The sequence below is a fragment of the Eptatretus burgeri genome, chromosome 17, assembly GCF_056783735.1.
Source record: "Eptatretus burgeri isolate ZD-2024b chromosome 17, Ebu_testis_v1, whole genome shotgun sequence".
Taxonomy (NCBI): Eukaryota; Metazoa; Chordata; class Myxini; order Myxiniformes; family Myxinidae; genus Eptatretus; species Eptatretus burgeri.
Window position 1 is genome coordinate 4,729,944 of NC_140977.1, and position 24,782 is coordinate 4,754,725.

The 24,782-nt window shown below is 41.2% G+C and overlaps 1 protein-coding gene across 1 annotated transcript in view; it reads right to left on the minus strand.

Annotated features, from left to right (window-relative positions):
• Positions 1 to 19,877: 19,877 nt before the first annotated feature.
• Positions 19,878 to 24,782, minus strand: part of LOC147009150 (uncharacterized) — a 50,847-nt gene continuing 45,942 nt past the window's right edge. The window contains exon 8 of the mRNA XM_085862785.1: positions 19,878 to 21,379. The gene's annotated coding sequence lies outside the window, so the exon portion shown is untranslated. The remainder of the gene's footprint in view (positions 21,380 to 24,782) is intronic.

Below are 24,782 nucleotides of genomic sequence, written 5' to 3' on the forward strand. Positions count from 1 at the left end.
CTTCATGTAATCCTCAAATTTCTTTTTACTACATTATGCAGAACAATTATCTCTCCAAAAATTATTGATATCTATTGAATTTAACTTGAATAAAATAAAAGTATTAGCATTGTTTCTGATGGAACGACGAGGAAGTTGAAAGTACGATTGACTAAGATAAATACAATTACAAGAAGAATGTCTCCCTCTTGTGTAGTAGCTGTCCATTACCGTTTGGTTTCTCTCATTAACACAATCATCAAAGATAACGAGGTTCTTTTTTGATTTATCCAAATCTTGGGGAGACGGTATATCATCCGTATTATCACTAAGAATACAAGTTATCGGATTTGATTTCTTTTTACATCTGTGTATCACAAAATAGTTGAATTATATCTTCAATGTTATAATCACTTAGATTTTTTTGACGTTAAAATAAACCGATTATATCTTCTTTTTGAAGACCAGCATTAAAACCTTGTGAGAGTAGTTGATACTCTGGTTGAAAACTCGACTTTGTGAAAATTATTAAATTATCATAATCTAAAAAGTTGGGAGTGAGGAGCATCTTTAAAAGTAAGCAGGTTTTTCCACATCCACTTGAACCAACTATGAGACATCTTAATGAATTTGGGAGATTTTTATGGTTGTTAAATTTTATCTTATTTTCCCAAACAGGTAAAAAATCATTCATTTATATATTTGGAAAACAGGTTATTTAATTTATTATTAGCTTTTTTAGAAACTCTATATTTTATCCTAAGTTCAGGTTTAATTTCAAGATAATCCATTATTTTATTTATACAATATCTTGTGTTGATATTTCCCTGAAAATCACATCCATGAATAATATATAACAACAATCCTTTGAACATTTCTCTAATACGTTCAGTTTCTTCCCTTGTAAGGAAAGGTGTGTTATCACCCTCATACTTTACATTCATTTCTCTAATCAATCTTGTAAAGTAATTCATTTTTGGTGTAAATCTAAAAGAATTATTTTCCTTTTTATATTTTTTATTATCATTAATTAGAAGATAATCACAGAATATACATTGTTTATAGGCTTTTGACTCTGTGTTTAATCCCGGTCTTTCACACGCAGGACAATTCTTAAATTTGTCATATGGAGAATCAGGAAAGTCTAGCATATTTATAAAGTAAAACTTTACTTAAACTGAAATTCATCTATACTTTCAGTTGTATATTGACTCATATTTAATAATATTACCATCGATATCGATATACTTTTTTTCATTACCAGATTCAACGACAACATTTTTTTATATTAAAGGTTATTTTCAAATGATCGTTAACTACTATTGAACGAAATGTCATTTCACCTGATATATTAACATCCTTTATTTCATCAGGATTTACATCTTTAGGGTTGTTGAAAAAAATACAAATTTCTCCTTGCATATTACAGATGGTCTTATCTTTTCTTTCTAAAGCTTCATCCAAAAGGTTTTTGTTTTTTGATACTTTTTCTTCTTTCATTGCTTTTTCTAGTTTTGAATATATTACCAGAAGGAGAGGAGAAACTTTTGTGAGAGATACTTTAATTGATGTTCTACCAGGTATACTAAAAGCCCTTCCACTGAAGGAAATTGAAGAACTCATATTATTTACCATAATTGTTTTTATCCAATAGTTGTTATATTTATCTTTGTTCAATTTTACATCCTTGACATATTTCTCAGTATCTTTAACAAATGAAGAGATTGATTGAAACTTGTCTTTTGTGTCTTGAAACATTGTATTTATTAAGTGAAAAAGTTGGAGGATAAAATGGTTTTCACACAACTATTTTCACACAACTTTCACAAAAGTTTCACACAACTTTCACAAAAGCACAGATTCACCTGAAAAAGAAACGAAATTTTCATCAAGAAAATTTTAGTTTCAGCAAAGATTTATTATATAAATATGGTGAATACAACATACTGCGATGTTTGTAATCACAAATATAAACATTATAGAAAACACCTCCGAACCAACAAACACACATTTAATCTATTTCATAAAATATCTCCTCTTGAGTTGGAAAGAAAACATTGTGATATCTGTTCAAAGGATGTTTTGAAGAGAAGTTATAATACACATCTTCAATCACAAAAACACAAGAAAAATGAGTTTAAAGTAAAGGGAGACTATTATATTGAAAACACTGATGGGGCATTTAAAGGGCATATAAAAATAAGGATTTTTCAATTTGGAGAACCCGGTCCATCATCAATAGCTGAATCAATTGAAATAGTGAAACCTGATGTTGAAAAAGTTATTAAAAAGACATTAAAAAAATGAAAACTTTAAAGTTTTATATGGGAGTGAAAATGAATATGAAAAGACAAGATGAAGAACAAACTCCTTATATGAGAACAGATCTTCATTTTATAACATCATTTCAAGATTTTTTGAATAGTGGGGTTTATGAAGAACTATCAAAACAAGAGGAGGATGTTGATAATACAGTGGTAGGAAGTGGATTCAATATTTTAAAAATCATCTTTTTAGATATACACATTCTAAAATCAAACCCTCTTAAAGCTTCTTCTTATATTGAATTACCAAAAGAAATAAAACTAAAGAAGGCAGTTGTTAATATTAAGAACAATTATAACAAATGTTTTCTCTGGTCTGTTCTTGCTCACTTTCAGCCACCAAAATGTAATTCAGAAAGAGTAAAACAATATATGAAATATGAGAATACCTTGGACATGAAAGATTTTAAATTCCCAATGCCACTAACAGATATTCCTAAATTTGAGAAAAAGAATAATCTTTCTATTAATGTATATGGATTAACGGATACAAACAAAGTTCCAATATTAAAAATTTCAAACAACTATAAAAATGAAGAAACACACATTGATCTTTTATATTTTAGTGTTGGAAATAATTCACATTACACATACATCAATAATTTATCAAGATTAATCTCTTCTCAGGTATTCAGAACAGCAAACAAAATATATCCTTGTAAGCGATGTCTTAATTCATTTCATACAAAAGAACGATTAGAACAACATTCAAAATATTGTAGTAATCATAAATCAGCTGTAATTGCAATGCCTAAACTTGGTGAAAAGATTTATTTTGAAGATTATAATAAATCTATCATGCACCCATTTCTGATATATGCTAATTTTGAGTGTATCCTTAAAAAGATAAATACTGCTTCTCCTAATCCAAAAGAATCATATACAAATAAGTATCAAAAACATATTCCTTGTGGTTTCTGTTATTATATCAAATCATCTGTTGGAGAAAAGTATAACAAACTTGAACATTATAGTGGGAAAAAAGCTTCACAAGAGTTTGTAAAACGATTAGAAAAGGATTGTATAAGACTCACTAAATTAATGAAAGAAACAAATGAACCGATGAAATTAAATTAACCAAAGAAGAAAAATTAGAATTTAGAAAGAACAATATCTGTCATATTTGTGAGAGGGAAATTAAGGTTTCCTGTTGTAATCTTCCCGCTCATTCCTGTTGTAATCTTAATTATAAATTACCTTCTTTTATTCCAGTCTTTCTTCACAACAGCGCCAACTATGATACACATCTATTTATAAATGAACTTTCAAAAACACCAGGGAATATTTCTGCCATAACAAACACAAGTCAAAAGTATATTTCATTTACAAAAATGATATTCACAAAACCTTTAACTCGTATTAGGTTTCTAGATTCTTCCAAGTTTATGGGAACACCACTAGCCTACCTCGCATCAAATCTAAGCTCCATGGACTCTTTTCCAAATCTTAATTCATTCTTTCCAAAAGAGGAAATTCTCACTAAATAGGAAATTCAGATTAAAGAGAGAATTCAAAGTAAAGAGGAAATTCAAATTAATGAGGAAATTAATGAAGAAATTCTAACTGAAGATGAAGTTCTAATTATAAAGAAAATTCGAACAATGAATGAAATTCTAACTAAAGAGGAAATTCTGATTAAAGATGAAATTCTGATTTAAGAAGGAATTCTCACGAGAGAGGAAATTCAAACAAGGAATGAAATTCAAAGTAAAGAGAAAATTCTTACAAGTAAGGGAATTTATCCTTATGATTATATGGATTCATTTATGAGATTTAAAGAAACACAACTTCCTTCAAAAGAAAGTTTCTATAATAACCTTTATGAAGAAGAGATAAGTGATAAGGAATATAAACACGCACAAGAAATATGGAAAATATTTAAGATAAAGAACCTTGGAGAATATCATGATTTATATCTAAAAACAGATGTTTTATTGTTAGCTGATGTGTTTGAAGCTTTTAGATCACTCTGTCATAATAAAAATTGTTATGGATTAGATCCTGCCCACTATTTCACAGCTCCTGGTTTAGCTTGGAGTGCAATGTTGAAAATGACAAAACAAGATATAGATTTAATCAGTGATGTTGATATGCTTTTGATGATTGAGAAGTCCAAGAGAGGTGGAATATCACAAGTATGTTCAAAAAGATATGCTAAAGCAAATAATAAATATCTTCCAAATTATGATAGTGAAAAAGATAGTAATTATTTGATGTATTTTGATGCTAATAATTTGTATGGATGGGCAATGTCTCAATATCTGCCTTATGGTAAATTAGAGTGGGTGGAAGAAAAGGATTATGAAAAGGCTTTGATGAATATTGTTATTTCTTCTCAAGAGGAATTGAATGACGAAGAAGAAGGTTATTATTTTGAAGTTGATTTGAGGTACCCGAGTGATCTTCATAATAAGCATAAAGACCTTCCTTTTGCATGTGAGAAAGAAACCCCAAAGAAAGAATGGTTCAGTGATTATCATAAAAGTTTTAATATTAAAGGCAAATCAACAGAAAAGTTATTAACAACATTCTATGATAAAGAGGGATATGTTTTGCATCAGAGAAGCTTAAAACAGTTTTTGAGAGAAGGATTGAGAGTAGCTAAAATTCATAGAGTTTTAAAATTTAAACAAAGTCCTTGGGTGAAAAAGTATATTCAATTCAATACAGATATGAGAGCAAATACAAAAGTAAAATTTGAAGGGGACTTTTATAAATTAATGAATAATGCTGTATTTGGAAAGACTATGGAAAATGTTAGAAACAGGCAAAACATTAGATTCGCAACATCTTGGAAAGAAGCTTCGAGATTGATAAATAAACCAAGTTTTGAGAGAAGAGGATTTTTCAGAGAACTTTTCTGCTATTCATATGAAAAAGGAAAGTATTGTAATGGATAAACCAATTTATATTGGAACAGCAGTTCTTGATTTATCAAAGATATTGATGTATGATTATTTGTATAATGACTTAAAGAAAGAGTATGGTGAAAATGTTTCATTGTTGTATATGGACACTGATAGTTTTATCCTAGATATAAAAACTGATGATGTTTATAAAGATATGAAGAAAAATATTGGAGTATATGATACAAGTAATTTCAGCAAGAAGAGTGAGTTATTTTCCAAAAAGAATGAAAAGGTTATTGGTAAGTTTAAGGATGAGTTGGGTGGAAAAGTAATGAGTGAGTTTATTGGATTGAGAGCAAAGGCATATGCTTATAAGTATGGTGATCAGATTGATAAGAGGTTAAAGGGAATAAAGAAACATGTAATAAAGAAATCAATAACTTTTAGAAATTATTATAATTGTTTGATGAATAAGAAAGAAGAATATAGGAAAATCAATACAATAAGAAGTTATAAACATAACATATATACTGAAGAAGTAAATAAAAAGGCATTTGGAGCCTTTGATGATAAGAGATTTATTTTAGACAATGGAATTGATTTTTTTTTTTTTTTTTTGTATACCTTGGTCGAGGCTCGTATGAGAGCTAACACACAACTCACAGCAAGGAGGCATGAGACAAGAGGGGCGGGAGTGGAAGGGACAAAACAGTGGGGAACAGACACATTAGGTGAACTGTGGAAGGGAGAGGGATGGGGATGGGACGGGGAACATGGCGAAGAGAAGATGGACATTTCAGGGACTTTCAGGAAGGAAAGCAGGAGAAATGAAGGAAGTGGGCTTGGATGGATTATCGGGGGTAGAAAAGATCGAGGATTTGGATGGGGGAAGATAATAGGTGGTGGTGAACAGCTGTTTTGAAAGCCTGGAGGGAAGAATGGGAAAGAATAGAGTGAGGAAGTTTATTCCAAAGGCGGGAAAAAAGAGGAATGAAAGAGTGAAGATGAGCAGTGATTCGTGATTTTGGTAGTTTTACCAGAAGGGGGTTGTTGGCGGACCTTGAGCGCCCTGTGGAAATGTGGTGGGGACAAATCGCAGAGAGAGCAGGGGGGGGGGGCAAGGCTGGAGAGGAGTCGGTAGAAGACAGAAAGACCACCGACCAACCTGCGGTGATTGAGTGAGAGGCCCAAAGACTCAGCTTCATTGCGGGAGATGCCGATGATCTTAAATGCCCTGGTTTTGACAGCGTGAAGCCGAGAAAGGTGGGAGGCAGGAGCACCAGCCCAGAGGGGAGAGCAGTACTCCATCAGGCTACGGACAAAAGCTTTGTAAGTGGTCAGAAGCCCAAACCCACACCACCATCCCGTCGAATCGCCCCGGATCCCTCCTCTTGCCGAGTCTTATTATTTCTGGTTGGAGAAATAAACATCATTAACTCAGTGAAAAGCGACTCGTGCCACCTTCCTCGTGGAAGTGCCACGTCCCGTTTGCGTGCCACAAACGGGAAGTGCCACTCGTGCCACGTCCCGTTTGCGGTAGAGCGATTAGAACCGCCATCTTTGGGTTGTAAAGGATAAACCGCCTCCATCGTTTCGGCTCATTCTACGTTGACGGGACTGTTCAAGTCCCGTGAACGTCACAATATATATGTATATATATATATATATATATATATATATATATATATATATATATATATATATATATATATATATATATATATATATATATATATATATATATATATATATATATATATATATATATATATATATATATATTGTGAGAAAAACCATGTTCTCACCAAATTTAGTGTCCCGATCACAACATCATGTGACCTTTTTCAGGCTCCCAGGGATTGGTGGGTGAATCAGTACGTGGTGGGTGGTCCGCGACAGAGCCGGGGTGCCATTGTTGGCGACGGACGTGGCTCTAAGATCTCGCGTGGAAAAAGATATCGAGCGCTCCGAATCGCATGTTTTAATGCGATTTCAAGTGATTTTAAAGACTCTCGACAGCACCGTCGTGCTGATCGTTGATAGCTCCGTCTAACGGAATGAGTTAAATCCGGAAGAGTGTGATCGTTATTCCCGGATATCGTTGAGCGGAGCTGTGAGTTGTACGACCTGTTTTTGGAACTCTATTGTTGCCAAGAGTTCTGGCAGGTTGTTGTGCTGTGTATTCAATTCTGTTACCAGCCATTTTTGAGATCGAGCCAATAAAATATCGTGCCTACCCCTAGAGGCCGATTTGAAACACAGTGGTGTGTTTTGTTGGATTCGCTATATATGCGAGATATCCGTTATTGTCGGGTTTTCCGTGTGTGTGTGTGTGTGTGTGTGTGTGTGTGTGTGTGTGTGTGTGTGTGTGTGTGTGTGTGTGTGTGTGTGTGTGTGTGTGTGTGTGTCTGCAACGCGAGGCTCCACAGCACGAACCAGCGAACCGATTTCGATGAAACTTTGCCAACAGGTGCCATATGGGGTGGGAATGTGGGCGTTTGAATTTCGTTGCCTAGCAGCCACCCGTTGCTGTGCAGCGGCCGAAAAACCGCGTACAGTATTTTCAATACTTGCCCTTCAGTTTTGAATGTAGAGAAACGAGACTTCGGAATTAAACACTTCGAGATATTTAGAAAATTTTACTCGAGCCGATTTTTGATTGAGGTTTTATTTTTCAAATGGTAGTCCTTCAAAAATCGGGTGTCTATTTACTGTCATTTTTTATGAGGGGCTTAGGAACGTGGGCGGAGCTTAGGGAAAGTGGACGTGGTTGATGAAAAGTGGGAGTGGCGTGGGAAAGTGGGAGTGGCATCGGAAAGTGGGCGTGGCTTATGAAAAATATTGTGTGGCTCAGGAGGTGTGGTCAAACAAGAGCATTGAGAGAAGTTGATCAGGTTTTCCGTCTGTGTGTGTGTGTGTGTCTGTGTGTGTCTGTGTGTGTCTGTGTATGTACACTAGCGTGGACTGGCTCGATGCACCCGCTTCACTACACATTGCTACAGTAGGACAAACTTCACCATGTAATTCGAGACACCTCGCTGCTATATTGCCCAGGGACCTAACACATGCCCAGGGGCCTCCCTGGTACAGGAGTTATACCTGCAACAACTGTAGTAAGCGGGGACACATGAAGTGTCGTTGTTCTCGATCCAAGTCGAAGAACTTGTCTCCTGCTCATCACATTGGGGAGAACCCTGAAGCAGTGGACGATAGGTCACAGAGCACAGCCTTCAGCCAAGATTCAAGTGAGAATCTTCGTGAGGTTTTCTCTGCTGGAACAAAGAGCTCCGATGCTCCAATTATAGTTGATGTAACAATGGAAGTTGATACCGGCACTTCCAGATCAATTATGAGCGAGAGCAAGTTCACCTCCATCTAACCTCCCAGAAAGGCTCCTGCACTCCAGCCTATATCTACTGACTTGAGAACATACACCAAGGAGGTGATTCCTGTAGTTAGCTCAGCTAACGTAACTGTAGGATATGGAAACAGCACTCATGTCCTACCTCCACTGACAGTGCAAGGAGAAGGACCAACCCTCTGAGGCGAGATTGGTGATGAATAATCAGACTTAATTGGAGTGACGTAAACAGAGTCTCCAACTGTGATGCTGGATACAATATGATACCGTGCTCAACAAGTACCCTGGCTTGTTCCGTATTGGTGTTGGCACCTTTGCAGGACCAAAGTGAGGATTCATGTTTCTGCAGATGCTCAGGAATTGTTCCATAAGGCGAGACCTGTGCCCTACATGATGCGATCAATGATCGAATGTGAGCTTGACAGCCTGCAGAGTGAGGGCATCATCTCACCAGTCGAGTACTCCGACTGGGCAGCACCCATCATTCCAATATTCAAAACAGTTGGAACAGTGTGCATTTGTGTGGACGACAAAATGACGATCAACCGCTATTCAAAGCTGGATGGCTACCCTTTGCCCAAAGCACAGGATCTGTTCAACACTCTCATGGATGGCCAGACATTCAATAAGCTTGACTTGACCAATGCCTATGCTCAAATGGAACTGGATGATGATTCCAAGCCCCACACATGCATCAACACTCATCAAGGACTCCACATGTACAACGGATGCCCATTTGGCATACACTCTGCTGCACCAATCTTGCAAAGCAAGATGGAGATATTATTCAAAAATGTAACAAAGACAGTCGCTTTTCAGGATGACATACCAGTGACTGGCAAGTCACAACATGAACACCTCGAGAACCAAAACAAAATCCTCAATCGGCTGTCACAAGCTGGGTTACGTCAAAGGCATGAGAAGTGTACCTTTATGGCACATGAGGTTGAATACCTTGGTCATCAAATCTCCTGCCAAGGCATTTTGCCTTCTCCGAGCAAAGTTGAAGCAATTGCGAATGCATCAATGCCACCAAACATTTCAGAACTTCGTGCATTCCTGGGTATGCTGACCTACTTTGGTAATTTCCTGCCTCAACCAAGCACAACCGTCGAGCCTCTGCATCTTCTCAGGAATGGCATCGTCTGGAAATGGGAAGCCGCCCAAACAAGAGCATTCAAGGCCTCTAAAACCATGCTGTCCTCCTCGCTGTTACTTGTCCATTACGACCTATCCAAGGAACTTGTTCTCAATTGTGATACTTCTTTATATGGCACTGGGTGTGCATTATTGCAACCAAATGAAACTGGTAATCTCCAGCCTGTTGCGTATGCATCACGAACCCGATCTGACACTGAACGTCGCTATGCTCAAGTATTACGAGAGGCGTTAGCATGTGTCTGGGCCACCTTAAAGATGCAACAATATGTCTTTGGAAGACATATTACCATTGAGACTGATCACAAACCCTTGTTAGGTCTCCTGGGAGAAACCAGAGCCATTCTGCCCACATAATCAGGTTGTGTACAATGTTGGGCGTGACCCTTGTCAGTTGTGACTATTCATTGGTTTACCACCAGGGTAAGGAAATGTACTGTGCTGATGCGCTCAGTCGCTTGCCATTTCTCATAACCATCCCAGAACCTCCACAATCTGGTGATATCATTCATCTCATGGCGAACATCATTCACGATGAGGCGCCCGTAACCGCAAATCAGATTGATTGTGCGACCAAAAGCAATCCAGATTGTCACAAATTAAACTCTGTGTTATGTCAGGTGATTGGGCATCACAATCAGAAGGGGCAAAACCTTACCTCACCAGAAGAATGGGCTCTATTAATGCAGACTGCCTGCTTTGGGGTAGCCGAGTGATAATTCCGCTAAAACTCTCCGGGAAAATGATCAGTGAACTCCACAATGCTCATCCAGGCATCGTCACCATGAAGACTATTGCCCGAGCCCATGTTCGGTGGTCTGGTTTGGACAGTGACATCGAGTCCACTGCACGCCATTGTTACACTTGTCAAGCCCATGCCAAGACACCGCCACAGTCTCCATTAGCCATGTGGTCGTGGCCATCAAAACCATGGTCCAGACCGCACATCGACCATGCTGGTCCATTTCAAGGGAAGCTTTTCCTGATCGTAGCTGATGCCTACTCCAAATGGATTGAAACTCTCGTGGCGCCATCCTCATCCTCTGCTGTAACAATTGAAGCTTGATGTGCCATGTTCGCGCAACATGGTATTCCAAACTCCATTGTATCAGATAACGTATCATCATTTACGAGTTCAGAGTTGCAGAACTTTTGTAAAATGAAAGGCATTAAGCCCTGCACATCTGCCCCCTACAAACCTGCCAGTGATGGTCAAGCCGAACGTGCTGTTCAGATCATCAAGAATGGTCGAAGCCGAGTCAAGGAAGGCTCCATTCAATGTCGTCAAGCTCGTGTGTTGCTCAACTACCGCACCAGACCACATCAAACCACCGGTCGCTCACCTGCCAAGCTTCTGATGGGTCGTGAATTAACAACACCGTTATCATTAGTGCACCCGGACGTAACGGTCCAGGTCAAGAAAAAGAAGCATCAACAGAAATGTAATCACGACCAAACGTCTGTACACCGCAATTCTCGATCAATGATCCTGTTTACGTGTTGAACTCCGGATGTGGAACCAAGTGGTGAACTGGCATCATTGTCAATAATACTAGTGAAATGATGTTTCTTGTGAAGTTGTGTGATGGTAGATGTACACGTAAACATGTTGACCAACTCAGGTGACGTCGTGGGGAGCCAAACATTGAACCGGCTCAAGTGCCAAGTTGTCACTCACTCCTGAATCAACACCACCTGTGTTTGAACCTGAGGTGTTTCCTCATGAAAGCTTTTCACCCATCAATGTACCTCAACTCCTTCCTGACCCTGCACCCATTATTGAGAACCCCACAGTCGTCACAAGCAAGGAGAGCCCTCCACTAGCCCCGAGAAGATCAGCTCGTGTCTGGAAGCCTCCTGAGCATCTTGATTTGTAAAATTAAAATAAAAAAATAATAAAGGGGGGGGGAGGGGAGATGAGATGTGTCAGTTGTTTATGATAATGCACACGTGGGTACACCAGGGCGTGGTTCAGTCAGTCATGTGACCCGCCCATGTTCTGATGCTGTGTTGTGTTGTGTTGTGCCTGTGTCCGAATTAAACCTTTTGTTCCAACTTCAGAGCCTTCGTCCCTGTCTATCGAGTGCATTACATCTACCATAAATCCGGCACTGTCTGTGCCATTTTACCTCAGTATTACACGGTAATCTCTGCACTCTTTTACCTCGGTATTGCACGGTAATCTCTGTACCCTTTAACCTCGGTATTACACGGTAATCTCTGTACCCTTTTACCTCAGTATTACACGGTAATCTCTGTACCCTTTTACTTCAGTATTACACGGTAATCTCTGCACTCTTTTACCTCAGTATTACACAGTAATCTCTGTACCCTTTAACCTCGGTATTACACGGTAATCTCTGTACCCTTTTACCTCAGTATTACACAGTAATCTCTGTACCCTTTTACCTCAGTATTACACGGTAATCTCTGTACCCTTTTACCTCAGTATTACACGGTAATCTCTGCACCCTTTTCCCCTCAGTATTACACGGTAATCTCTGTACCCTTTTACCTCAATATTACCCAGTCATCTCGGTACCTTTTTACCTCAGCATTACACGGTGATCTCTGTACCCTTTTACCTCAGTATTACACAGTAATCTCTGTGCCCTTTTACCTCAGTATTACACAGTAATCTCTGTACCCTTTTACCTCAGTATTACACGGTAATATATGTACCCCTTTAACTCAGTATTACACGGTAATCTCTGTGCCCTTTTACCTCAGTATTACACAGTAATCTCTGTACCCTTTTACCTCAGTATTACACGGTAATATCTGTACCCTTTTACCTCAGTATTACACGGTAATATATGTACCCCTTTACCTCAGTATCACACGGTAATCTCTGTATCCTTTTGCCTCAGTATTACACGGTAATATCTGTACCCCTTTACCTCAGTATCACACGGTAATCTCTGTACCCTTTTACCTCAGTATTACACGGTAATATATGTACCCCTTTACCTCAGTATCACACGGTAATCTCTGTATCCTTTTTGCCTCAGTATTACACGGTAATATCTGTACCCCTTTACCTCAGTATCACACGGTAATCTCTGTGCCCTTTTACCTCAGTATTACACGGTAATATATGTACCCCTTTACCTCAGTATCACACGGTAATCTCTGTATCCTTTTTCCTCAGTTTCCCACCCAACTCAGACGATCGGGAGATTCAAATTTTAAATGAGTTCCTGAAACGGTGCACAGCACGAACTCAAGACGGAAACGGGAAGAGCAAGGTGAGGAAAGAACTTTACGTACCGGGTTCCGATTCTTTATCCCTCAGGTGGACCGTTCCTGGATCCGCGGTCTGCTGGAGAACCTCCCGGAGGACCACGTTTCCGCCATCGCAGCCGCTCCGAGTTCTTGGGAGGTTCGATCTGTGATCTTCAGTGGAGAAATCTCGATGCATGGCGCACCGGAGGGGACTGAGGTCGATTGTAAACGAGTCAGGTACTGTGGGGTAGAATGTAATCGAGGAACGTCGTGTAGTGCATTGTTACACCATGAGACGCGAGTAAAGAACGTGAAGAATTCCGATAAAAGAGAACCACGTGCCGCGTAACTTCTCCAAACAATCTTATTCACGAATTCCACAAGGCAGATTCTCCACTTTAATCACGTGACTTCTACAATTGGGATGAATGGCGTAAAAATTTCATTATTCTACTAATCGTGGGGTTTGTGGAGGGAACAACCTCTCCCCACATCGGGTTTGGGGTCTGATAGACTGATGGAGTCCCTACATAGAAAGAGTTTCGACAACCCGGAATTTGACGCCATTTTGTTTCCATTCTTTGCGCCACGCACAAGCGCACTGCCCACTACAGCGTGTACATGTGCTGTGCTGTGAAATTCATGACCTGCCCTGTGTCCCTCGCTTTGAATACGATTTCATCCAAGATTTAGACTGATGATTTTGTTAATTATTGCAATAATCATTGTTTAAACATGTTGTTTTATCAAGGAGAAGTGAGAAGAAAAACGAGGAAAGAAGGGACGGAGAAGAGCGTTCAAGAGGATGGGATATGCAGGGTGGAGTGGGCAGGTATATCAGAAAAAAAAAATAAAGGGAAAATGATATGGACTAAACTGGAAAACTTCTTGTATTTTTCTTTAAATCATGATCATTCAACCACCATGCAGGTATGTCATTTTTACATGGAATCCTGTTTCTACACATTCTCTTGGTTGACATAATTCATTGCAACTTACAATGTTTTTTATGAAATATTCTGTCTCTGTCTCTGTCTCTGTCTCTGTCACTCTCACTCTCCCCTTCACTCTCACCTTCACTCTCACTCTCTTTCCTTCTCTAATTTGCTGGTCTACCTCACGATGATGTCTTATACATGCAAAGGTAAATTGTTGTACACACACATACACAGTGATACACACACCGAACAGCTCTCCCGTTTTCGGTAATATCAGACATGTCAGTCTGACTATATTTCAGCTTTATGGTCGTCAAATCATATATCTGACCCCGTGCTGCCATCACACCAGGTTCAGATTGCAATCGGACTTGGACTCATCATTTTCATCATGTTCATGCCGACCACTACCAGTGGCAGTGGCCAGTGCCACTCACTCACTAGTCGCCCTCCGGTCAATTTGAATTAGATTCCAGACTAATTAAAGTTGTGTTTTCTTCAATAAATAGACTAGACCCCTAGATCAATAATATTCCTGAAAAAAATGAAGACTACACATACACATAGCAATAATATTGTATTTACTTGGTACCGTATTATGAATTTTTATTCAATTTGACTTCATAGACAAAATTAAACTCGCGAGAAGCAATCAACAGTTAAAAAAATAATAAGGCCGCATCAAAGTATGTGTACGGGACTACTATACTATGACTAACCTGACACAAATGACGAGGTCAGTTCCCATCCAACTCTCCGGACTCTTTTCACCCACAGTTTCCTTCTTTCAGGATTTCTCGGGAATCTGTACATGTGAAATCCCTTCTCCGACCGATTACTGCACCCAAAGGCACAGCAACCCGTCATCTTTCAAGAAATTATCAAATGTAGACAACACAAAAATAGTGATCTTCGATGTAAACAAACGCAAAGTGCAAAATGTGCCAAGAAAGCCGGAAACAACATGGCGTCCACAGACCACGTGACCACTTTTTTTCCAGACTCGTCATGTCGTAACTCTTCTATGTAGAGATTCCAGGGTCTGAGACCCCTCCCCCTTCTCCAGTCTCCTGTGTGTCTGTCTGTCTGTCTGGTTGTTTGTCTGTGAGCACGATATCTCAAAAAGTTGTAGATGGATCCGGATGAAATTTTGTGCGCATGTTCGGTTTGTGACAAGGACGAACTGATTCGATTTTGGTGAAGATCCGGATCCGACGACTAGAATTTTTAAAAAGTGATTCTTCACCATTGAGAGATGGGACCAAAAACGATATATTTATTGGGCGTGATATGTTCTGTTGGATCAGGCAATGCGCGGCGGAGTCTGCGTTATAGCGAGTGCCCTTCTAGTTAAAAAATATTTTTCATTCTTTTTCGTCAGATTGGTTGAAGTAATGTGTTTGGGTTATTGAATGTGTGATGTAATTAACCTTGCGATTTGGACAAAGGTAATAATTCCAATTTGAATGGACCAACACATGGCTTCGAGCGGGTTCATTTCCACCACGTGGTCCGAAACACGTATACATGGAGATATTTGGGGTCCTCCCCCCCCCCCCACGCTGAGCCCCGGGACTATGAATCACCTGACTTGAGTCACGTGCACGACCTCGTGCACAACAACCCTTGATAGTTTAATGGGAGGGATTGTGGAGTCATACCTTGAAGTGAAGCATACCATCCATTAAAGGAGCCATGCAGACACAAGGACGACGGACCCACTCCACTAGATCGTGTTTTCCCTTGCTGTTTGACTTGGGTTCCAGTTCCACGCATTCGCTGTTAGTTCAGGAAGGAAGGATAAAGCTAACACCATTGCTGACATGATCAAGGAAACATCTCAAAGTAAGAATGACTCATTGTGTGGAAGTTCAAACGCTGTTATTCAACAGGATGATTGCGCCATTTAATGCGAACTCCATCGATTCTGATTTCATGCTGCATGCCAGAATGTGTCCAAGAGGTTGTGTGAGATCATCAGTGAATTTGACAATGGGGAGAGCAGTATACATTTGGATTGCAGAACATGCAATAAGAGTGCGGAGAACTTTGTTATGCTACATGAACACTCTTCAAACTCAGCAGACCAAGCTTGAAGGAGAAGTTAAGCGTTTGAGATCCGAAATGAAGGACAGCAGTGACAAGTGTGGTGAGAGATAGAGTGAGATGAAGAAGGAATTTGAGAGGATCAGAAATAAGGGAGTTTTTCAGCTGCAGACCAAACATTCATGAGAACTCCCAACAAAATGCCGATTGACTCTGCAACTGAGATGATAGAGAGGTTGGTTACTTCCAAGATGGATAAGTTGAATGAGCGGGAACGTAGAAAGAGTAACCTCATCTTCTTCAGGCTTCCAGAGTCTGAGGGTGATAGTTCAGAACTCACAAAAGAAGAAGGCAAATACAATGTGGAAACTATCATTCATCCGATGAATGATAGTTTCCACATTGTTGAATTTTAACAATGAATTTCATCGGGATCTGAGGGTCCCCCTCATATGAGATTAAGGCAGTATATCGTCTCAGGAAGAAAGTGCAGCATTCGTTTCGGCCCTTAAAAGTCATCTTGGGAAGTTGTGAAACAAGAGGTGAGGTATTGAGTAGAGTACGTGACATCCGTACAGATTGCTAGACACAGGAACATTACGGAATGTAATGAGCACAAGAAGCTCAGTGAAGAGCTGAAGTCCAGACTCGGGGGTGGAGAGTCACCTGACCATATGGAACAGGAGGATAATGAAGAAGAGGTTTCATCCAGGCCCAGCACGAACTGGGAAGTTGATCATGTAGTCAATATGATGACCATGTAAACATGTTTGGTTCAAGTTGAACTTCTACGGGTTCCTTGAGATCAAGTTTGTTGACTTCATGTTGTTCTTCAAATTCAAGGGCAGATACAATCACGAGAACAAGTTTTAAAACTCTGAAATGTCTTTGTACCAAATGTGACTCGATACTCAACAAAAGGGATGTGGTGAAAGCTCGAGTGTCGATTGATTGTCCTGATGTCATTGCATTGACAGATTTTGCTGAAAAATCCTTGTAACGACATTCAACGTTGTGAACTGCATTTACAAGGATATCAACTTTTTGTTCCTGGCATTATGAAGAGAGGAATTGCAGTTTGTTTTGAGGTCACGATGACAGCATCTATTGTCGGCATGGACGAATTGGTAGGTTCATCATACTATTGAAGCAGACTCGAGTTCTTTTTTGGATTGTGTTCATGATTTATTTTTTTAATCAACATGTCAATGAACCCCATGCAGATTCAAGAAGGTTCAAGAGCCAAGCTTGCTCGACTTGGTTTTTATCAAATGAGGAAGATTTGGTAATAAATTTGACTCGGTGTCCACCAATAAGAAAGAGTGACCATGTAACACTGTTTTGAAATATATATGTATCATCAGTTAAAGTGTGATAAGTTGGATGGGAAGAGTCATTATCATGGAGACTATGACAGTAAGAGGAAAAGTTTAAGCTGCATCAACTGGGACAACATTTGGCAGAACAGAACAGGACAAAAAGCATGGAAGATGAAAGCTTGCATCAAAATTTGTTCAAGTGCAGAAGAAGAGTACAGAGAGTTCTCTGTTCTTGCATCTGGCAGCTTGGCTGCCAGGAAGCTACCATTTCTTGGAAACACAGCTGTGCCCCTCTCCCACATTTTTTTTCTCTGGCTAAAATGACCACCTGACTGTTGTCAAAGCTGTGACTATGAAGGTTCAAGTACGGATACACAGCAGAGTTGAAACCGTTTTCATGCACTGGTCGACAATGTTGGTTCATACGGGCCTTAAGGATTTGCCGATTCTCTCCTATGTAGGTCTCGGTGCATGTATGATGGGTCTCCACATCTGATGCCACACACCAAGAAAGTCACGTTTCCTATCCTTCTGTATCTTGTCCTTGACATGAACAAGACAGCTATGCGACCATCTCCCTTTAATCACCAACCAATCTCCATGTGATCTCTCCCTCAATGGTCTCACACTTGTCTGAACATGTTATTTCCCTATTATCTATATATTACTAAAACTCTCATCTTGTGTGTATGTGTATATATATACATATATATATATATATATATATATATATATATATATATATATTGTTACGAATTCCACCGGTTCGACACCACGCACGACCGCTTACGGCCCAACCGCAGTCGCGCGTCCGCCGAAAACCGGAATCCAGTCGTAGCTTCCGGACAACTCCAGAAACCTGCTACGGGTGCCTTAACGCACCATAAACTGCCAATATTCTGTCCATGCGGTACAGGGTTAATCGCCAAATCTCGTTATACCTAATTATCCGCGAAGACAGAAGTACCGAGAATTTATACCTCGACGGAATTCGTACGGAAACGAGCCACTTAGCACACTCGTTCCGTGTGCGATGCCGAGCGGTTTTAATCACCAAGTTCTGTCGGACCAAATGACCACTTTTATTGGCTTTAACAGCCTGCTAATTTCCCGAACATGCCGTGGAAGTCAATGGGAGGAAATGGATGCAACGAGCAGTTTTACATTCAAACAACGGGGCATTTATTAAACAAGCAAGCAATCAATGGGGGAAGGGGCATGACACGAGCAAAGCCTACAGCCGATGTCTATTCACTTATGTACAGGCATGCACTTAAATAATTTCTACTTTAGAAGACAAGGCACCACATAACAGACTTTCATACAAAACCCAGAAAAGAAACGGGACCGTGAGCCTTTATTCGGACTCGGAGCCTGGATGACCGAAGGCTCGCAAGAGGCCGGGCAGGTTACCTGGCCGTCCCTTGTGATGGCTCGAAGGTCTTTGGGTCGGTGACCCCTGGTGTCTCTGCTTGGCCCTCGTGTCGCAACGCGCCAGTCGCTTGAGTGGCCGGGCGGCTTGAGCAGCTGGGCGAGCGGCTTGAGTGGCTGCTTTGTTCCTCTCGGTGGTTGGGCTCTCGTCGCGGCCTTTTGGCGGACCTGGCCGGAAACGTTTTCAGAGGAGTGAACGGGTTCTTGGCTCTTTTAGAGTTGATGCTCTTTAATGACCCGTCCACTACCTCAGCGACGCTGCTCGACCGCCGTCAGGGTCATTTTCCCAGACCACCAAGCTCCGTCGCTGCTGCTGGCTCTCCTTGCCCGGACTCCGACTCTCTGGACTCCACCGCAGCTGGCACTTTGGCTTCTCCCCCGACTGGCACTGACTTCCGAAGCCGCAGGTTGCACTGGTTCCAGACCCACCGACTCTCCACGACTGGCTTCTCTCCACCGCTCCCCTGCCGACTTCCACCCACTCCAGGCGAGCTCCGCCCTTTATAGGTGGGGCGAGCTGCCCCTTGAACTCTCACCCGAGGCCGGGCTCCGCCCACTCTTCACCTCCGACCTCTCACCCCTCAAAAGTCTCGCTGGAAACCCCATGTCCAACGTCACTAGTTGGTTTCGGGGAAGCCATCCTGTGATCCATATATGCAAATCGGCTCGTGTTGTTTGTTCAGGAGATGATGGTTGGGGTTGTTTGTTCGCGTTTGTAGGAGATGATGGTTGTGATGTTTGTTCGCGTTGTAGGAGATGATGGTTGGCGCGGAGATGGTGTTGTTCGTCGAGAAGATGGCGGTTGGTGTTGTTTGTTCGCGTTTGTAGGAGATGATGGTTGCAATGTTTGTTCGCGTTGTAGGAGATGATAGTTGGCGCCGAGATGGCGGTGTTTGTCGAGGAGATGATGGTGTTGCGGAGATCGCGTTGTTTGTCGAGGAGATGATGGTGTTGCAATGTTTTAAAATAAAAGATGGAGAAAGAATAATGGCTTCCTCAAAGATTCACAGCCCGGCACAAGAACAAATCCCTTTACACATCGGTGGGGGTTCTAACCTGAAACACATACTTATCGAAATAACTTATCTCCAGGGAACCTGTATGATGATTTGTGAATTTCCACAACTGCAACAATATATATATATATATATATATATATATATATATATATATATATGTGTGTGTGTGTGTGTGTGTGTGTATGTATGTTCCCAAAATACAGCCAAAACGGTACACAATAGCGCAAAAATTGTAGGGCCACCTTACTCACCATTCTCATGCAGTGTGCAGTATCAAGTTTCGTTCAAATCAGGCAATGGAAAAAATTATTCAAAAATCAATTCCCAATTCAGTGAAGTACTCTTCGGGAGTATTTGATCAATGGAAACAACCTCAGCAGTATAGTTCGCCAGAGCTATCTTTTTTTTTTGAAATGATTTTTTTTATCAACCACTGTCACAATGGGAACCCAACAGGTTCACAGGTCGTCTACTTTACTTTAAAATACCTTAATATTACATTTCATACTCTTTGCCGTCTGGGCATCGATCAGTGAGGTATGGGGGCATTGGAGTCCCTGCATAGAGAGAGTTGCGACATGATGTGTTCGGAAAATTCTAGTCACGTGGTCTGTGTACGCCATTTTGTTTCCATTCCGTGAGAAAATAATGAATATGACATGATCATACGCGGTGTTTTGGTGACAAAATATGACAAAAATATCAATATGGGAGAAAGACCTTTTTCTTGGTGGCCAAATACAATTTAAATTCAGTAGCTTCATTTCGTTGTTATTCTTTTTCTCCTTACAATTGTTTATTTTCTTCACTCGTTCTTCGTGTTCACTGTCTATCTTTTTCTATCTGTGTTTCCATCACTTTTTACTTTCATCTCTTCACAATTTTATCTACTTGTTGCATTTCTCTGCCCATCTTCATTTCCTTTTGCTTTTCTCTTCCTACCTCGAAATATACTTTGTGGACAAAGATTATGTTGCATTAACAGAATAATGTTAAACTTTAAAAAAAAATCATCTAATGGTCATCTTGGATTCAGGGAACGTTTGATAAAGTGGAAGAGACACAGAGCTAATCAAATGCACACTGGGGCGGCATAACAGACAGGCCACTGGAGCCTGCCACACCGCACTAGGCAAGGATAGATTGACATACTAGCATCATGCCGGTGCTTCACAAGCAGAGTGACCAGTGTGCGTGCCATCCGTCGAGTGGACCTTAAGCCGGGTGTCCCGTCTGCTAATCATTAGTTGGTGCATGTTAAAGATCCCACGGAAGTCCTTCACCAAGAATAAGCGAGCTATCACTGGCGTTCTGGCCAAATTACAAATTCCTGCCAAAACTAACCTGCTGGCAATTAAGGCAGTGGCAAACCACCTAGTATCACCTGAGTCAAGCAGCCAAGGACCTCCCTTTAGGAAGAGCATAAATCAATCAGTCAATCAATCTTCTCAAGCTCTTTTTTTCATTCACAATTGTTATCTTTTCGAATTCTCTACTTTCTTGATGGTGTGTACATCTGGTGTGTCTCCATTTCTCTTTCATTTTCCTTCTTCCATTTCTTTCAAATTTCTGCATTCTGTCACTTCCTCTACGCACAGTGTGCTCGCACATGTGTTTCTTCTTTAACATGGCAGGAAAAGACGTCCGAGCCATTCAGAATCCATGTCAATCCTTTATTCCCCAACATGACCAACCAAACCCCCACTCATCACTTCCTGTTGCACCAGGTCCTGAAAACACAAGATCAAATATATTGCTATATTACCACATGAAAGGCAGAATGATGCCGCTACTGTACTCCCCCTCCGAGTTCACTTATCAAACAAAAATATATGTTGATTGTCCATGTTAAAAAAAACAAAGTCACAGCCAACAGAAATAGTCAACAGAAAAATGTACTCATAAATATTGTGCTGGGAAGTGTACATGGTGCCCAGAGCGAGTCGTTTCCAACGGTAAAGGTACCAGTTAGGCGGAGGGTTGGCTCTGGTGCTGCGTCAAGAAAAGCTGGCTTGAAGCGATCTATGGAGACCGTCTCATGACCACCTTCAATATCGAGTATGTTGGTCTTCTCGGAGCACAGTACAATTTTGTAAGGTCCATCATATGGTTTTTGCAAGGGCTTCCGGACAGCATCACGCCACACAAATATGTGGGTGCATGTAGAAAACTCCTGGGGAATAAAAACCGGGTGTGATGAAGGTGTACGTGTTGGTGTCACCCGTTGGCCCTGCATGGCCGAACGAAGTTGGTTGGCATAGTTACTGACGTGGGGAAAGGTGTCATTGGATGCTGAGAAGAATTCTCCTGGCAGAGAAAGCATTGCACCATACACTAGCTCTGCAGTGGAGCATCCAAGGTAGTCTTTTAGAGCAGCTCACATACCAAGTACGACATCTGTCCAATGCATGGAGTTGTCATGCACCTTCAGGGAAGACTTGAGTTGGCCATGGAAATGCTCCAACATACCATTCGCTGCTGGAGGATGGGCAGTGGTTCACACGTGGTCGGTACCCGGGATTTGAGTCGTCTCGCAAAATAGAGTCAATTCGAACTGGCTACCACGATCCATAATAATGGTTGATGGAATCCCAAAATATGCGATCCAGGTGTGGACAAAAGCCCTGACAATGATAGTTGTGGTGATGTCAGCTCTCAGCGTCGTCTCCAGCCAACGAGTGAAGCGGTCAATACAGGTCAGCAAATAGCAGTGCCCATTTGATGGTGGTCGTGGACTGACAATATCTATATGGACATATGGACTCTGTCGAAACGCCAATCTGGTGTTTATAAGCTACCAAGTGGTGCGACAGTACGACGTTGGATCTTGGAGTGTTGGCTGCTTGGCCCAACAGCACACGGCAACATTGATGCATGGCCAGATGTAGCACGTGGTGACAAGCTGCTGGGTTGCTCGAATACCCGAGTGCACAAGTGAGTGAAAAGCGTCGAAGACTGTATGACGGAATGCCACAGGTATGAAAGGGCATGACTGTCCCATCGATGTATCACATACAAGGGTAGTGTCTGTCCTTGGGATTGACACCTCGTGAAATGTAAGCAAACATGCTGCAGACTGTTGACGGTGGAGCTCTGTGTCCTCCCATTGTGCTGCTGTTAGTGTATTAAAATCGATGGCCAGTGTGCTCGTTGAAGACAATGTGAACACCTCGATGCATGAGAGAATCGACCGCAGAGTTCACGATTCCTTTGACGTGCCAGATGTCGGTGGTGAATTGCGAGATATAACTGAGTTGGCAAAGTGTGCAAGGAGCGCGAGACTCTGAATGGGTGGACGGAGTGAAAGTTAAAGTTTTGTGGTCAGTCAGGACAGAGAATTGTCTGGCCACTATGAAGTGGCAGAAGTGCTTGATGACGAGGTATACGGTGAGTAATTCCTGATCGAAGGCACTGTACTTACGCTCTAGTGGTTTCAGCACTTTAGAGAAAAAGGCCAATGGACGTCAGTCGGCATCGACAAACTGGTGAAGGGACACACCCACCGCAACCTCAGGCATATCTACCATCAGGCATGTTGGCACCTCTGACTTTGGATGAATCAGGAGTGAGGTGTTAGCCAGTGCATCTTTGATGGTGTGGAAGGCTGTCAAGGTTGGCTCCACCCATCGGACCACTTCAGGGTGCTTACCAGCTGTGAGTAACTCATTCAGTGGCTGCAGTGTTGTGGCTGCATTTGGAATAAATTGGTGGTAAACTTCCAGTTCCAGTTTTGGAGCTATGGTGGTCTCTGCCAACTTTCTTTAATACATGTTTTCTCAGTTGTTTTGGTTGTGTTTTCCCATGTTTACTGTGCGTTTCTGGTTACCCTCGCCAAAGGATTCAGAGAGGGAATTGCATTTTGGTCCGTTTGTTTGTTTTTCTGTCTGTTTGTTTGTCTGCACTGAACTTTCATGTTTTTCTCTGCAACCGCTTGTCGGATTGAGAGGAAATTTTCACCATTGTTACAACTACTCATGTAGAATGTTTTAATGATAACTAGAACGGGCACTCGACACAGTGCATACCTTCGCCGCGGCCACTTTTCTGAGAGTGTGGAGAACAGAATAGTGAACATTTCTTTTTTAGTGATTTTAAAAAGACGGGGGGGGGGGGAGGGGACTGAACTTACGAAATGTGCAGAAATTATTGGCACGCGCACTTAATAAGGAATTGTTCTTTGCCCTTTTATTAATTAGGAACTAGCTGATGTCATTCTTTATAATATCAAAAATAGCACGATTAGCTTAATGTGTCTATTTTACATGACATTGTCATGATGTGTTCGGCTGTCGTTGCAATTTAAAACAAGAGTATGGGCGTCATTGTGTCATATTGCATATCACAAGATGAGGCGTTGAATTCTGAACATTTTGGCGTTAGTTGCATGCAAATTGAATAAAAATTGACCGTGTTATCGTAAAAAGACGATTTTGACCTTTTCGTGACCTTGACCTTGACCTTTGACCCGAACGATCCCAAAATCTAATCGAATGCTTCCTGGCTAATAACCAATCATCCCACCAAATTTCATGCAATTCGGTTTAACACTTTTTGAGTTATACGAATCACAAGATTATAAATAAATAAATAAATAAATAAATACATGCCAACCAAAACATAACCTTTCGCAGAATGCGAAGTTAATTATGCCGTCATAGGTCACGTGGTGTGGCAGTCATATTGGGAAAATGGGGAAAAATTGGACCTCTGTATCTCTGAAACCACACCAAGGAAAAAATTGAAGCTTGGCACATAATAATGGTCCACAGAAAAAAAACATTCATGACGCCATCGGTCACGTGATTCAGCCGCCATATTGTTTAAAAAAACCCCCCAAAAAAGGTCAGGTCAGGTCAGGTATGGGAGCATGTGCCAGAACAGCGCGTCGCTGCGTCCACTTTCCGCCGGTACTCCAGGGGCCTCCGTCTGGCCATCCCCCAGGCAGATGCCAGGCCCATCCCCATCTCCTTGAGATGATGGTCAACCTGCTGCAACCATGAGGCACGTGGTCGGCCCACTGGCCTCCTCCACTCATGAGACTCCCTCGCTGAGAGAATCTGGTGAGCAGGATCAGCGTCAGGAAAACGAGCCACATGTCCATACAGCTGCAACTGACGCTCACGGACTATGCAG